This window comes from Dasypus novemcinctus, chromosome 11 (genome assembly GCF_030445035.2).
Source record: "Dasypus novemcinctus isolate mDasNov1 chromosome 11, mDasNov1.1.hap2, whole genome shotgun sequence".
Classification (NCBI taxonomy): Eukaryota; Metazoa; Chordata; class Mammalia; order Cingulata; family Dasypodidae; genus Dasypus; species Dasypus novemcinctus.
This window is the reverse complement of record NC_080683.1, coordinates 55,479,648-55,495,330: the sequence shown is the minus strand read 5'-3', so window position 1 is coordinate 55,495,330 and position 15,683 is coordinate 55,479,648.

The following is a 15,683-nucleotide window of genomic DNA, read 5'->3' as shown; positions in this document are numbered from 1 at the left end:
CACTTTCATCTCCAAATACAGTGCTTATGCTGCTTTTCTCCTCTTCACTTACTCAGTAATTTATTCTTTAATTTTTACATTATTTTACTTATTCATGTTCAACTATTTCTTCATCAAATAAACAAAAACATATTAAGAACTTAAGATGTTTCTTAATGGAGGTACTGTTGGCATTTTGGGTGAGATCATTCTTTGTGCAGACTATCCACAATCCAAGACAGTTCTTATTCCTGGGCCCCATCCACAAAACAGTCCTTTATAACTTTAACCTAAAAACCCTCTCTCTCTTCCATTTCCAAATATCTGAGGACAAGAATCCTGGATAAGATCCACTGCCAGAGGATATCAGGATGAATAAGACAAAGTTCTGGGGAAAGCGGATGTGACTCAAGCGATTGAGCTCCTGTCTACTATATGGGAGGTTCATGGTTCGATTCCCAGTACCTCCTGGTGAAGGCAGGCTGGCCCACGTGGAGTGCTGGCCCCTGCAGAGTGCTTATCTGCACAGTGTTCTGACCTGCACAGGACTGCTGGCCCATGTGGGAGTGTCGACCCACCATGGAAAGCTGGTGCAGCAAGATGACACAACAAAAAGTGACAGAGAGATAATAAGGGACTCAACAGACCAGGGAGCAGAGGTGGCAGAAGAGACTGAGTGTCTCTCTCCCACTCCGGAATGTCCCAGGATCACTTCCCAGTGCTGCCTAAAGAGAAGACAAGCAGATATAGAAGAATACACAAAGAATCGACACAGAAAGCAGACAGTGAGCACAAAACAAGGTGGGGGGGGCGGTGTTTGGCAGAGAAATAAATAAAAATATTTTTTAAAAAAAGACAAAGTTCTGGACCTTAAGAAGTGGTTAGCCTCATGGGTAAACAATGAGATTATAGTACAGTGTGATGTATGGTATGATAGAAATAAAGAAAAACTAGTTGCGTCCAGGAATACTCAAGCAAGTTTCTCAGAGGACGAAAAGTGCTTGAGCCAACCGACTAAATGAAGAAAATTTCTAGGCATAGGAAGAGGTACAAGGCCATGCCAGAGGATAGAAAAACACTTAGGAAGAGCTGCAAGCAAATCTATCAAGGATGTTACATGAACCCAGAGTTGGGGAGGTGATGATTGATAAAACAAGAGGTAAGTTGGCTAAAATATTAATATTTGAGCTTATTCTTATGGATATGGGAGTATGGAAGTAAACATGATCAGATATGAGTTTCAGAAAGATCACTCTGACATACTGATTGGAAGAAGTGACAGAGGGCAGAAAAAACAATTTTGAGTCTATAGTAGTAATAGAAGAGAATTGAAAGGGACTTGAATGGCAAGTAAGGATTTGCAATGACCTCCAGTCAAAGACCATCAATAACACACCTTTAGTTGAATAAGTTGGTATTACTCAATGCAGTGGGAGGTAACACTCACCACAGGAAACTGAGGGTTGCCTCAGTAAGAAGGTGTTGGAGAGAACCTAGTTATAGTATTTGAATTTTATTTGAGTAATTACAGGGAGAGTCTAAGGAAATAAGGATTCATTGCTATCAAAAGAGTCAGGGCAAATCTATTAGTAAATCTTGTCTACAGGGAGGGCAGACTTCAGTGAGGATTGGTAAAGAAGTCCCAGTCATTCCTATTAACTGGGAGAGGAAATGTGTGGTTGGACAGTGACTTTGTTTGTGTCTCTCTTTATTATGGCTTCAGAACAACCTTGTTCTGTGAAATTGTTTATGTCCAACAAGAGAGCAATATGGTCTAGCTGTGAACATCAGGCCAGCTTGTAACAATACTGAAGCTTAGCTGTGAGCATCAGACCATTTCCCAGATGTCAAGGGGCTGTTTTTTTGTTGTTGTTGTTTTCTAAGGATGGAAATAAGAGAATAAATTTCAAAAAGACTAAGGAGTAAATACAACTTGGTGACTGGTTAAATAAAGAGTATGAAGAAGGATGAGATATAACAGTTGACCCTCAAGTTTCTAGCTTGAGTGAATGGGTGGATTCTGGGGTTATTCACCAAGACATGGTAAACATATAAGAGTTTAGGGCAATGTGTGCATACATGGGTATATTAGGGTTCTCTAGGAAAACAGAACTGACAGGAGATACCTGTAAATAGTATGAGATTTTATAAAATTGTCTCATGCAACCATGGGGATGTGAAAGTCTGAATTCCAAAGGAGAGGTTTCAAGCCAGGGACTCTGATGTGAAGGTCCTCAATGAGTTGTCCAGGAGACCTTGGCTTTCTGAAGTACAGACAGGAATTCTCTTTCTGAATGCTTCAATCACTTCTCCTTTTTTTTTTTTTTTTTTGTGAAAACTGAAAAGAATTTATTTTTTATGTATATATATATATATATTTTTATTGATTTTGTAAAAATATTACACTAAAAAAATATGAGGTCCCATTCGACCCCACCACCCCCACCGCACCCCTCCCCCCTCAGCAACACTCACTCCCATCATCATGACACATCCATTGCATTTGGTAAGTACATCTCTGGGTATCTCTGCACCTCATGGTCATTGGTCCACATCATGGCCCACACTCTCCCCCATTCCATCCAGTGAGCCCTGGGAGGATTAACAATGTCCGGTGATTGCCCCTGAAGCACCATCCAGGGCAACTCCAAGTCCCAAAGGCGCCTCCACATCTCATCTCTTCCTGCCATTCCCCATACCCATCAGTCACCATGTCCACTTTTCCCACTCCAATGCCACCTTTTCTCTGAGGTCCTTGGATTGGTTGTGTCCGTTGCACCTCTATGTCAAGAGGAGGCTCAGATTCCACATGGTTACTGGATGCAATCCTCCTGCTTTCAGTTGTAGGCACTCTAGGCTCCATGGTGTGGTGGTTGTCCTTCTTCAACTCCATCTTAGCTGAGTGAGGTGAGTCCAATAAATCAGATTGTAGGAGCTGGAGTCTGTTGAGGCTCAGGGCCTGGTTATCATATTGTCAGTAAAAAGATTCAATCCCCTAAATATATCTGAAACCCCAATACCAACTACAATTCCAGTAAAGTAGCATGATAGTCTTATGAAAAGAGATCCCCTCTGGGTCCAGTTTCATCACGCAGAGACACCAGCTCCAAAGAAAGGCCATCTGACATGAATCACTTCTCCTTTTAAGACCTTTACTTTTTGGATGAAATTTCACCCATTGCTGACAGCAATCTCCTCAGTCAATTGTAGATGTGATCAGCTATAGATGCAATCAACTCATCGATGATTAAAGTTTATGAAATGCCCTTTTTACAATTGCCCTTATTACAATTAGCCCAGTGGCACCATTACCTGACCAAGTTGACACATTGACCTAACCATCACAGGCCACCCCTTGTAAACTTGGCAGCCATACACATCACCTTAAACCATACTTATCTTTAAATTAAAAAAAAAAAGGAACATATTGTATATGGGTTTTTCCCCAGCTAAAAATATTTAATTGTCCTGCATACAAGTGGAAACACACTAAATCCCTATGGAATAGGGTACAAGTCCTTGGGTAATATTCACTCTTAAACTTGACATCCTTAAATATTATGACATGAAACTAATACCACTCATGTCATATAAGGGAAAAAGATAAGGAAGAAAACAAAGATATTCATTTTACATACATATACAAACACACATAACAAAACAAGGAAGAAAGATTCATGACTATTACAAGCCTCATTTCTGTAACTGATCACATGGTTAAAGTTCATGTTTATCACTACCTTCTTCCAACTACTTATTCCATTTTCTCTTTACCCTCAGCAAGCAACTCAGCTGGCTGTGGTTCTTTGCTTGGTAGGGTGACCCAAACCTTCATTTCTGAAGATTCTGGGCCATTGTTGGTCCTGCTTGATTTGGGTTGTTGTAGTTTTCCATTGACTTCAATCACAGGGCATGGTAATACTAAGAGATGCACTAGGGAATCCCCTGAATTCCAGGAAAATTCTTCTTTACCCTCTATTGTGTAGTTGCAGTCCTATTTCTCCTTGATAGTCAGGGCCAATCTCCCCAGGCAGTACAACAATTTCTTACTTGCCTGTTGATTTAGAGGAATGAGGAGCCCAAAGTAGCCAGGTGACAGTCTTAATTTCCAGTTCAATGTTAACTTTGCTGTGTTTCCTGGTGAAAGCAATTCTCTTTTTGGTACTAAACCCTGTAGACCAGCAGAGCTTAAGGTTGCAGGGACAGGAAGCAAAAATTTTCCTAGTGGGTCACTAGAGGTAACCCATTTCCACTCCCATTTCCACTCTGACTCCTGGACCTGTGAATCCTTACTATGCGAGAAATAGCACCATAGAGTTGACACTGGTTTAGAGCATACACAGCCTCCTGGAGAACATTGCCCCAGCCTTGCAACATATTGCCACCTAGTTGGCACGGTAATCAAATCTTCAAAAGGCCATTCCATTGTTCTATCATTCCAGTTGCTTTAGGATGATAGGAAACATGGTAAAACCAGTGAATTCCATGAGAATGCGCCTATGCCACACATCATGTGCTGTGAAGTGAAATGGGTTCCTTGATCAGAAGCAAAGCTGTGTGGAATACTATGACAGTGGATAAGGCATGCCATAAGTCCATGGATGGTAGTTTTGGAAGAAGCATTGTGTTCATGGAAGGCAAGCCCATATCTGGACTATATTATATATCTATTCCAGTTAGAACAACTCACTGCCCCTCTCATTATGGAGGTGGTCCAATGTAATCAATCTGCCACCAAGTAGCAGGCTGATCACCTTGGGGATGGCCTCATATCAGGAACTGAGTATGGGTTTCAGCTGCTGGCAGATTGGGCACTTAGCAGTGGCTGTAGCCAGGTTGGCCTTGGTAAGAGGGAGTCCATGTATGCATAACCTCTATCCCTGCCACTGTGGCCACTTTGTTCATGAGCCCAGTGGGAAATGACAGGAGTACAGCTATCCATAAAATGGATCACCTTACCCACTTGCTAATTAAAATCTTCCTCTGCTGAAGTCACTCTCTGGTGAGCATTCCTATGGAACACAAATATCTTCATGTTTTTTCCCCACTCAGAAAGGTCTATGCAATACATCTTCCCCAGACCTTTAGGTCACCAATTTTCCATTCATGTCCCCTCCAAGTCCCTGATATCCAGCCAAACCACTGGCAACAGCCCATGAATCAGTGTGCAAATGCACCTCTTGCCATTTTTCTTTCTGAGAAAAATGCACAACCAGGTGCACAGCTAGAAGTTCTGACTACTGGGAGGATTTCCCCTCACTACTGTCTGGATGTCCCAGAAAGTGCTGTCCAGTTTCAGGTCATATCTGCATGTGGCAGTTTGAAATTATTTTATGAATTCCAAAAAAGAGAAAGATTATGTTTCTGAGTTGATCCACTCCTGCGAGAAATTTTTTCAGTTGAACTACCTCAGTGAGACTTGACTCAGGTTCACCCTCTTGTGAGTCCAATAAAAGATGGAGACACACGAGAAGAGAGAGTAATTTTTTATCCTGTCATGTGTCAGGAGATGCTTGAGCAGCTAAGGCACCAGGGAAAGATGAGCCTGATAGCTTGCAGCTGAAATCAGATAGAAAGTGGAGCAGCTAAACTTGAGAGAAGAAACCTAGTAAAAGACAAGCCTGGTTGCCCTCAGCTGAGCTCTGGGAGACTGTACAGCCTGGAGGGGAAGGCAGAGACCAGGCAGAGATTGCCTGTCATCTTGCTTCAACATGTGGCAACTGACTTGGGTGAGAAAGTATCTCTTATGGTGCCTTGAGTTAGACTTTTCATGGCCCTGGAACTGTAAGCTTTTCTTTTTTTTAAGATTTATTTTATTCATTTATTTCTCCCCACCCCGTTATTGTTTTCACTTACCATGTCTGTTTGTCTTCCTCGTTTCTTTAGAAGGCACTGGGAACCAAGTCCGGTCCCTCTGATATGGGAGGGAGGCATCTAATTGTTTGAGTCACCTCTGTTCCCTGCTTTGTTGAGTCTCTCATTGTGTTTTTCTTCTTGGGTCTCTTTTTGTGCCATCTTGTTGTGTCAGTTTGCTGTACCTGCCATCATGTCAGCTAGGCATCTTGCTCATCCTCTTTAGGAGGCACTGGAACTAAACCAGGGATCTCCCATATTGTAAGTGGGAGCTTAATCGCTCAAGTCACATTCAATTCCCTGGAACTGTAAGCTTTTAACCCAAATAAATACCCTTTATCAAAGCCAATACATTTCTGGTACTTTGCATTGGCAGGTTTTTGGCAAAACAAAACACGGCATATCATGAAGAATCTCTTTAAACCAGGCCTAAGTTCTCTCTTCCTCAGTCAACTGATTTTAAGGAATTCCCCAAGTGGCCATAGCTGTGGTCTGGGAAAGAGAAGGTAACAAGGCAGGGGTGGTGGCCATGGGCATTTGGGGCCCTTCCTCATGTAACATACTAGTGCCTTCAGGACCTGCTCAAGCTCTGTCTTGTATATACCACTTCCACTTTCTGACGTAATGCTGCTCTGCACACCCAATTCTATGGTTTGGCAAGTTAGAAAATACACAGCTCATGACAGGCAACTTGAGTCTCATGTTAACTTAGTGGCCTATGGTTAAGTATTCAGTTTCTACTAAGGCCCAGTAGCAGGCCAAAAGTTGTTTCTCAAAAGAAGAGTAGCTATCTGCAGAGAATGGCAGGGTTTTGCTCCAAAATCCTAAGGGTCTGCATTGTGATTCTCCTATTGGGACCTGCATAAGTCTCCAAGCACATCTCTTTTTGCCACTGACACATCCAGAACTATTGGAACTGATGGAGCATATGACCCAAGTGGCAGTGGAGCTTGCACAGCAGCCTGGACCTGTTGTGGAGCCTCCTCTTGTTCCAGTCCCCACTGAAAAGGAGCAGCTTTTGTGCTCACTTGGTAAATGGTCCAGAGTAGCACATCCAAATGAGGAATGTATTGTCTCCAAAATCTTAAGAGACCAATTAAGCATTTTGCCTCTTTTTTTGGTCATAGGGGGAGCCAGATGCAATAACTTATCCTTCACTTTAGAAGGGATATCTCCACATGCCACACACTACTGGACACCTAGAAGTTTCACCATGTATTTTTGTTGGATTTTTTTCCCCATCCTCTGATAGGCAAATGCCTTATCAATAAGTCTAGAGTAGTTGCTGTTTCTTGCTCACCAAGTGCATTCAACATGAAATCATTAATATGGAAAATGTGATGTCTTGTGGAAGGGAGAGAAGATCAAGTTCTCTGCAGACAATATTATGACATAGGGCTGGAGAGTTGATAAATCCCTGAGGTAGGACAGTGAAGGTATATTGCTGGCCTAGCCAGATGAAAGCAAACTGTTTCAGGTGGTCCTTACCAATGGCAGTTGAGGAAAAAAAATTGCCAAATCAATAGCTGCATACTAGGTATCAGGGCATTTGCTGATTTACTCAAGCAGTGATACCACATCTGGAACAGCAGCTGCAATTAAAGTGACCACCTGCTTAAGTGTATGATAATCTACTGTTATCCTCCAAGATCCAGCTGTTTTCTGCAACAGACCAAAGAGGAGGGTTCAATGGGGATATGGTGGGAATCACTGCTCCTGCATCCTTCAAAGCCTTGATGGTGGCACTGATCTCTGCAATTCTTCTGGGAATCTGGTATTGTTTTGGATTTACTATTTTGCTAGGTAAGGGAAGTTCCAGTAGCTTCCACTTGGCCTTTCCTATCATAATACACTTACTCCATAAGTCAGGGAACCAATGTGGGGATACTGTCAATTGCTGTGTATGTCTATTCCAATTAGGTATTCCAGAACTATGAAAACAACCACAGAATGGAGTTGGGGACTCACTGGACCCACTGTGAGACAGGACTGTGCTAAAACTCCATCAATCACTTGATCTCCATAAGCCCCTACTCTGACTGGTGGACCACAGTGATGTTTTTGGTCTCCTGGAATTAATGTCATTTCTGAGCCAGTGTCTCATAGTCCCCAAAATGTCTGATCATTTCCTTTTCCCCAATGCACAGTTACTCTGGTGAAAGTCCATAGGTCTCTTTGGAGAAGGCTGGGAGAAAGATTAACAGTATATATTTTTTGCAGTATAACAAGGTCCTTTCCCGAAGGGACCTGGCCTTCTCCTCATTCAGGGGACTCTGGGTCTGTAAACTATCTCAAGTCTGGGAATTGATTAAAAGGCCATGACTTTCTGTTTCTGTAATTCAGGCTTGACTTTTATTCACTCAACCTAGAACTCTTTAGTTTATACAGATCAAGTAGGAATTTAGTAGACTACCCATCTATTCTACTTCTGGTACCCCATGATCGATTAGCTAATGCCATAGGTCTCTGTGGCTCAGACTATTTCAATTGGTGCTTTAAATCTGCTTTTCATTGTAATAGCCATGCCCACCTTCTCTTTGGTAATTAAGTGTTGCCACTTGACTTCTGCCAGCCCAGGATCTGATCATCCCCATAGTGTTTAAGGATTCTAGTTGCATGACAGCAATTACCATGGTAATATCTGACCTACTGAGAAGAGCAACCATAGAGCTCTTCAAGGAAAATGGAGTTAGTCTCACAAATTTATTCCTCACAGTTCTGGTGAAATGTGTGTCCTCTGGATAGTACTGGGGTGAGTGGGCAGGTCTTAGGTGGTAAATCCATTCTAACATTATAAACTATCTAAGCCTTTGGAGCCCCTCATTTACAGTATACCAGAGCAATTCTGACATCTGGACCTCAGGCAATGTCAGCCATCTTTTGGTCCATGTTTCTGCTAGCCACCTGAACAAACTTCTAGAGCCCCTTTTAACCTTTGTATTAGTCTGCCAAAGGGGTGCCAATGCAAAGCTCCAGAAATCTGCTGGCTTATATTAAGGGTATTTATTTTGGGGTAAAATCTTATAGTTAAAAGACTCTAAAGAGTCCAACTCAAGGTTGCTTTCTCACCAAAGCCAGTTGCCATGTGTAGCAGCTTGATATTATTTATGAATTCCAAAAATAGATATTGGATTATGTTTGTGAATTGGTCTTTTCCTCTGGGCATATTAGATTGTATTGGATTCAGAAGTTTCACTTTTACTTGACTAAATTATGACTAAGGCTTTAATTGGGCCATATCAGAGAAAATAACAAGGCAGAAGAGTTAGTTGGAGTCTTAATATCGGATCCCCAGGAAGTAAAGAAACAGAAACAGATACAAGAGGAAAGAGAAAGCTTTATTAGATATGGCAGGCACCCCAGGAAGAGAGATGGGCCATTCTCCTGATAGCTACAGCTGACCTTGTGGAGAGACCAGAGTAGCTGTGCCCAGAGAAAAATGAACCCTGGGAGAGAAACAAGATTTATCCCAGACTACAGCTGATATTTGGAAGAAGCTGGGACCACAGATCCTTGAGAGGAAGAGGAAGCCTGAACCCTTGCAGACATCGCCAGCCATCTTGCTCTAACATGTGGCAACAGACTTTGGTGAGGGAAGTAACTTACGTTTTATGGCCTGGTAACTAAGCTTCTACTCCTAATAAATACCCTTTTATAAAAGCTGACAGATTTCTATATTTTGCATCAGCAGCTCTTTGGCTGACTAATAAACCACATGTTGAAGAAACATTGTTGCTTCATCTCTGCAAGGGTTCAGCCTTCTCTGGGTTTTCTCTCTCTCAACTGCAGGCTGGCATAGGGCTTGTTTCTCAAGGCTTCCTCTCTCTTTTGGCATAGGGCTCATTTCTTTCCAAGCTTCCTGTATCAGTCTCAGCTCTCTTCCCAATGTCAGTTGAAAGTTATGAAGCAAATGGCTTACCCATTCCCACTCATATTCCCCTGATTTCTGTCTATATAAATTGGAAAACTCATGAAGTTCTTTTGTAGTATAGCATACTTCTTCATGCATCACAGTTCGTACTTCACCTTTGGGGGCTTATTGGGATTTTAGTCTAGTTATAGGTCTAGAAGAAAAGAGGGGTGGTCAGGATGAGTAACAAGAAGCATTACAAGTGTCTTTCAGGCCAGTTACCTCAGGGCACTCCATTGCAGATTCATTTGGCGGGAAGGATTAATCTCTTCGGGTGGGGGTTGGATGGCAGACTCCTTGGGGGAGGGTGGAGGTTGGGTGATGGTCTCCTCAGGCCAGGCTTGAGGTTGGCTGGCTGTCTCCTCAGGGCAAATCATTACAGGCAAAGTCTCAGCAGGATTTAGGATTTCAATGTCCTTTGTGCCATCATAATCATCAACCCATATCACTCCATCCTAATCCTCAGGATTCCAATTCTTTCCAATCAATGCTCACTTTAACACAGACACCCCACAAAGCTGGGATTTTAGTTTCTGTCGTAATTCTGCTGCTTGCACAAGGAGACTCTTGGTCTTGTTTTCAGAGTTCTCAAGTCTGTAGTGGCACAAAACAAGATTTTCTTTCAGGGCATACATAGAAACTTTTACATCATTCAGTGACACTTAACTTGCAAATTTGAAGCCTCCAGCTCATCTCTTTCTTTTGTAACTGTATCTAGCATCTTTAGGAACAGCCAGCCAATATCATTGTATCTTACCTCCACAGAACTGTTAAGTTATTAAGGCTCACTTAGAGCCTTGCCTCTTATAAGTAGAGAAGTAGTCAGATCCAATGGTGATATTTGGCATATCTCTATTACCAATTCTTGCCATGGACAGTCAGTGGTCCCTTGATTATTAGAAACAGAGTCTTTAGTGTCCTTGAATCTAATCAGAGCAGAGAATCAATTGCAAAAATCCCAGAACTAATTCAGAAATCCTATTTTTAAGATTCTGTTTCTCAAGAACCACTCCTGGTACCAAGCTGTACTAATCAGAGTTCTCTAGGGAAACTGAACTGACAGGAGATATCTGTAAATAGTATGAAATTTTATAAAAGTGTCTCATTTGACCATGGGGATGCACCAGTTCAAATTCCATAGGACAGGCTGCAAGCCAGGGATCTGACGAAGGTCCTCAATGAGTTCTCTACAAGAGACTGAAGTAGAGATGAAAATTCTCTCTCTGAAAGCTGAAATCTCTTCTCTTTTTAAGACTTTCAACTGATTGGATGAGACATCTCTCATTGCTGACAGCAATCTCCTCAGTTAATTGTAGATGTAATCAGCCATAGATGGAATCAACTTACTGATGTTTAAAATTCTCGAAATACCCTTGTATTACAATTAGCTCAGTGCTTGCTTTACCAAACGCTGGGCACCATTACCTGGCCAAGTTGACACATTAGCCTAACCATCACAATGAGTTTGTGTTGCCTATAGGATATTGTGGTGTAATGCTGGTAATTTCTCCATTGCTAAGAAGAAAGACAAAGATTAGAAATTATTGAGCATATAGATGACAGTATTTAAAGTTGTAGGAATGGATAAGATCATTCAGATATAAAGTATAGAGTAAAATAAAGAGCCAAGGACAGAACTTTAAGCATTGGTTAGAGGAAAGATATTCTCAAATAAGACTTTGATAAGAGTAACAGGAGAGGTAGCAGGAAAATCAGCTTGCTGTGGTCTGAGGAATAGAGTGGAAGTGAACAAGAGAAGATGCTGTATGTGTACTCCAAGGGGTTGGCTGTAAGAGGGATAATGTGGTAGTGGTTACGTGACATTTGGTAAGTGAAGTTTGTTCATTTGTATGAAGAGAGAGACTTGACAAAGTTAATAAAATAAGGAAAAGCTTCTAGTAACGGGTGAAGAATTATGGGGTAAGTGAAGTATAATTAATGTAACAAGAAACTGTAGACCAACTGGAGACCATCAGATTGAATTGATGCAGCTCATCCTAATTTCTTCTAATAAAAGCTATCAGCCAAGATAAAGGAAAGCAGAGGACATATGTTAGTTATTGCAATAGTATCTATTTTCCTCTTTCCAGTAGCTACCTGTTTGGGGATCCATGCAATTCTTGGGAAAATGATTCCATTTCCAACTCTAATGTGGAATACGTGACTGAGTTTAAGCTTATTGGTTTACCCCATTTCCAAGGCTACAGTGATTGGTTCGATGGTGGGCACATAACCTGGAACTTTAACTATAATTACTGGAGCACATATTTATTCTTCTCTGCTGGATACAACTGAGGAAGAATTTGCTGGCAGGCATCTTGGGGCCATGAGGGCCTGGCCTGAAAATGAAGCTAAGCCTGAGAAAGACAGAGTGGAAAGATAAAATGAAACTTGGTCTTGCTTCCATTATTTGAGTTGTTAGATCAAATCTTATTAAACCTCATTTACCTTTAGACTTTCAGTCACTAAGCCAATAGATACCTTTTACTATTTAAACAAAGTGTAAATTAACCTTTCTGTTGCTTTCAACCTGTCCCTACTCTGATCTACGTATGGAGGAAAGTGATTGACTTTTAAGTTGAAATAGAGTTATGGTTGAGGTGGCATATGAAACCATAAGGAAATAAAATTAAATGTCTTATGAAAAAAAAGTGGTTAAAATGATGGTGATGACTTCTGGACTCAATAGACAAGAAAGTATTTGGCCTACCTCCACTAATATTTTCCTTTTCTCAATCTTACCTTCTTAGGGTCAAAATCTGCACTTTCCTTGTTGACTATTATCTACTTTAATTAAATTCAAATAAAAATAATTCGTTTATAAATATGGTTACTATGCTAAATTTTGTGAGAATACAAAAGTTTAGGTTCCTGTTTCTAATACTTTATTTTGTAATTAAGGAATTAAAACACACACACACACCATTCACCTATTCACTTATTAAGTTCTTAAAAAGCAACACAAGGTAAAATATGAGGAAGAGCTCAAGCAATTTTTATAGATGGCAAGTCAATGGGACTTGAGAGGAAGAAGTTAATCTGTGCTACTAAGCTAATGTAGAGTGATTAGAAAAGATTTCCCAGGGCTCTCTTTTCTATCTTAGTTAATTTATTAGCATTAGAGAGGGGAGCAGACTTACTGTCTGCTTCTGAGGTGAAAGATGAGGGATCTTTTTACTAGTTCTGTGACCTTGAAGAAGTCACTCAAATTCTTCGAACATCATCTTCATTTTAAAAAAAAGACAATAAGTTAAGTCCCTACTTCTTTCTCAGGGTTATTGTAGAGAATCAAAATCATAAGGGGAAAAGAATAAGTGCTGGACCATCCCTCTCCCCTCCCCCTCCCCTGCCAACATACAGAGTCATCATAATGGGAAACAGGATGCTAAAAATACCTTCCAAACTGGAAAGTACCAAAAATTAAGTGGGGAGGCAGTGGACTTGGCCCAGTGGTTAGGGCATCCGTCTACCACATGGGAGGTCTGCGGTTCAAACCCCAGGCTTCCTTGACCCATGTGGAGCGGGCCCACACGCAGTGCTGATGTGCGCAAGGAGTGCCGTGCCATGCAGGGGTGTCCCCCGCATAGGGGAGCCCCACGTGTAAGGAGTGCACCCTGTAAGGAGAGCTGCCCAGCGCGAAAGAAAGTACAGCCTGCCCAGGAATGGTGCCGCACACACGGAGAGCTGACACAACAAGATGACGCAACAAAAAGAAACACAGATTCCCGTGCCACTGACAACAACAGAAGTGGACAAAGAAGACACAGCAATAGACACAGAACAGACAACAGGGATAGGGGGGGAAGGGGAGAGAAATAAATAAATAAAATAAATCTTAAAAAAAAAAATTAAGTGGGGAATGATAATTAATGGTGGTCCTTGTCAGATATAGAACCACCCTTAGTTTGTTTCTTGTTTTTGTTTTTGGTCACTAATCTCAACACCTAATGGGGGAATGTTGAACATATAGGGGAACAATGACAAAGCTATGAAGGAGAAACTGTGTTGCAAGTCAACATGTGTACGTCTGATGCTACTTTCTATCATTTCCCTTCAGGGGCAGCCCCATTCAATGATTTTACACAATTTTAGAATAGTGCTTCTTCACATTACCTTTTACTGATAAATATAATCCTGGTATCCAGAGAAAGATGTACAATAAAATCCTCATTTCTGTTTTGGACCGAAAAAAAAAGAAATCCATTCAAATGAAGTTTTTTGTTGTTCTGCTTTTGTAAATTTTACACCGATTTGAAAGAACTAATCTCTTTACATTATAATTAGAGTAAATTAAGTACAAAATCCCAGGATCAACAAGAATCCCCACCCATATACAAACAAAACAATAATAAGGGAACAGGGGGAATTCTTGACAGGGGGGTCCTTAAAGAGCCTGCTCCAACTCTCTTCCTCACCTTTTACTTAGACCAAGAGAATTTCCATTCAGCTTATTCCTTTTCTCTGAACTACATGGTTCATTTTTTTTTCTTGCTTTCTTCCCTGGTCCTTTGACTGTCTTCTTGTCCATTCCTGATCTTCTTACAATACAGGGCAATTGTAAAGCCCTCTTCAAAAACCCCTCATTCAGAGCTCTTATAAGCTGTAATTAACAGCATTAGAGTTTTCCAGGCAGATTTCTTTCCATCTAACAAATCTTCCTTCCATCTAAGGGGTTATTTTTGGCATGTTTGAAGGAAGGCAGTGCTGCATATCATTAGTGAGGTATTGAAGAAAAATCCATATTCTGAACAGAGAAGTACACATAAGAGTTTTGGTTTATTAGGGATTTCAGAATAACAAAAAAAAAACTTCAGAAAATTAGGGCCATTGATATTGACAAGGTGGTATTGGCCCCTGTTCTCTCTGCTTCCAGAGGTAGTCAGACACAACAAAGAAATTCTTGCAGAGTATTGAATATCCAATTTCTAGCTTGATACCAATTTCATTAGTGGCTTATAAGGTTAGAGATACTTTTTAGCTTTACTTTTCACTTCTCCAAATCCCTCAGAAGAGAAAGACAGTCAATTAAAACTATCAGAATAAAAATCAGCCAGTATTCAAAGCTGCCAAGAACAGAACCCACATTGTCTAGTTTAAGCAAAGAAGGAGTTTAATAAGATGTTGGACAGCTCACCAATTCTCCAACAGAGCCTTATAATCAGGTTTAGAGGCTACGTGCCCTATAATAATTAGGCTACTGGACTTTGCAGTGAAGATTGTAATGTTCCTACCTCTGGAGAGAAGAACTGAAGCTTGCACTGTTACACTGCTAACACTGTACACGAGATTCAACTGCTAGGCACCCCCCCACACACCAGCTACTTATCAAATTTATATGCTTTTTAAAAAGTCTTATTTCCATTTCTTTATGTTATTAAAATAATTCTTTATTTGGAAATAATTATAGATTCATGGGAAGTGACAAAAACAGTTTAGTGCTTATAGTCACTTGCATATTGTCTTTATGAAAATTTGTTAAAATCTTTTGCCTATTTTTAAATTGAGATATTTTTCTTTATACTGTTAAGTTGTAGGAGTTTTGTTGCATATGTTTTACAAATGTTTTCTTCCAGTCTGTAGCTAGACTGTTCATTTCTTAATGATATGTTTTAGTGAATAGAAGTTTTTAATCTTGATGATGTCTAATTTATCATTTTTTCTGATTATTGCTTTCTATGTATCGCTTTGGAACTTTTGAAGAAAAACAAATGATAGGGAAACTGATGTGCCTCAAGCAGTTGGGTCCCAGGTTCAGTTTCTAGTGCCTCCTAAAAAGATGAACACACAACGGACAGGCAGTGAGGGAAAAAAGAAAAGAAATCAAACGATAGTTGCAGCAGTTTGATATTGCTTATGAATTCTGAAAATAGATATTGGATTATGTTTGTGAACTGGTCTGCTACTCTGGACATATTAGATTGGATTGGATTCAGAGGGTTCA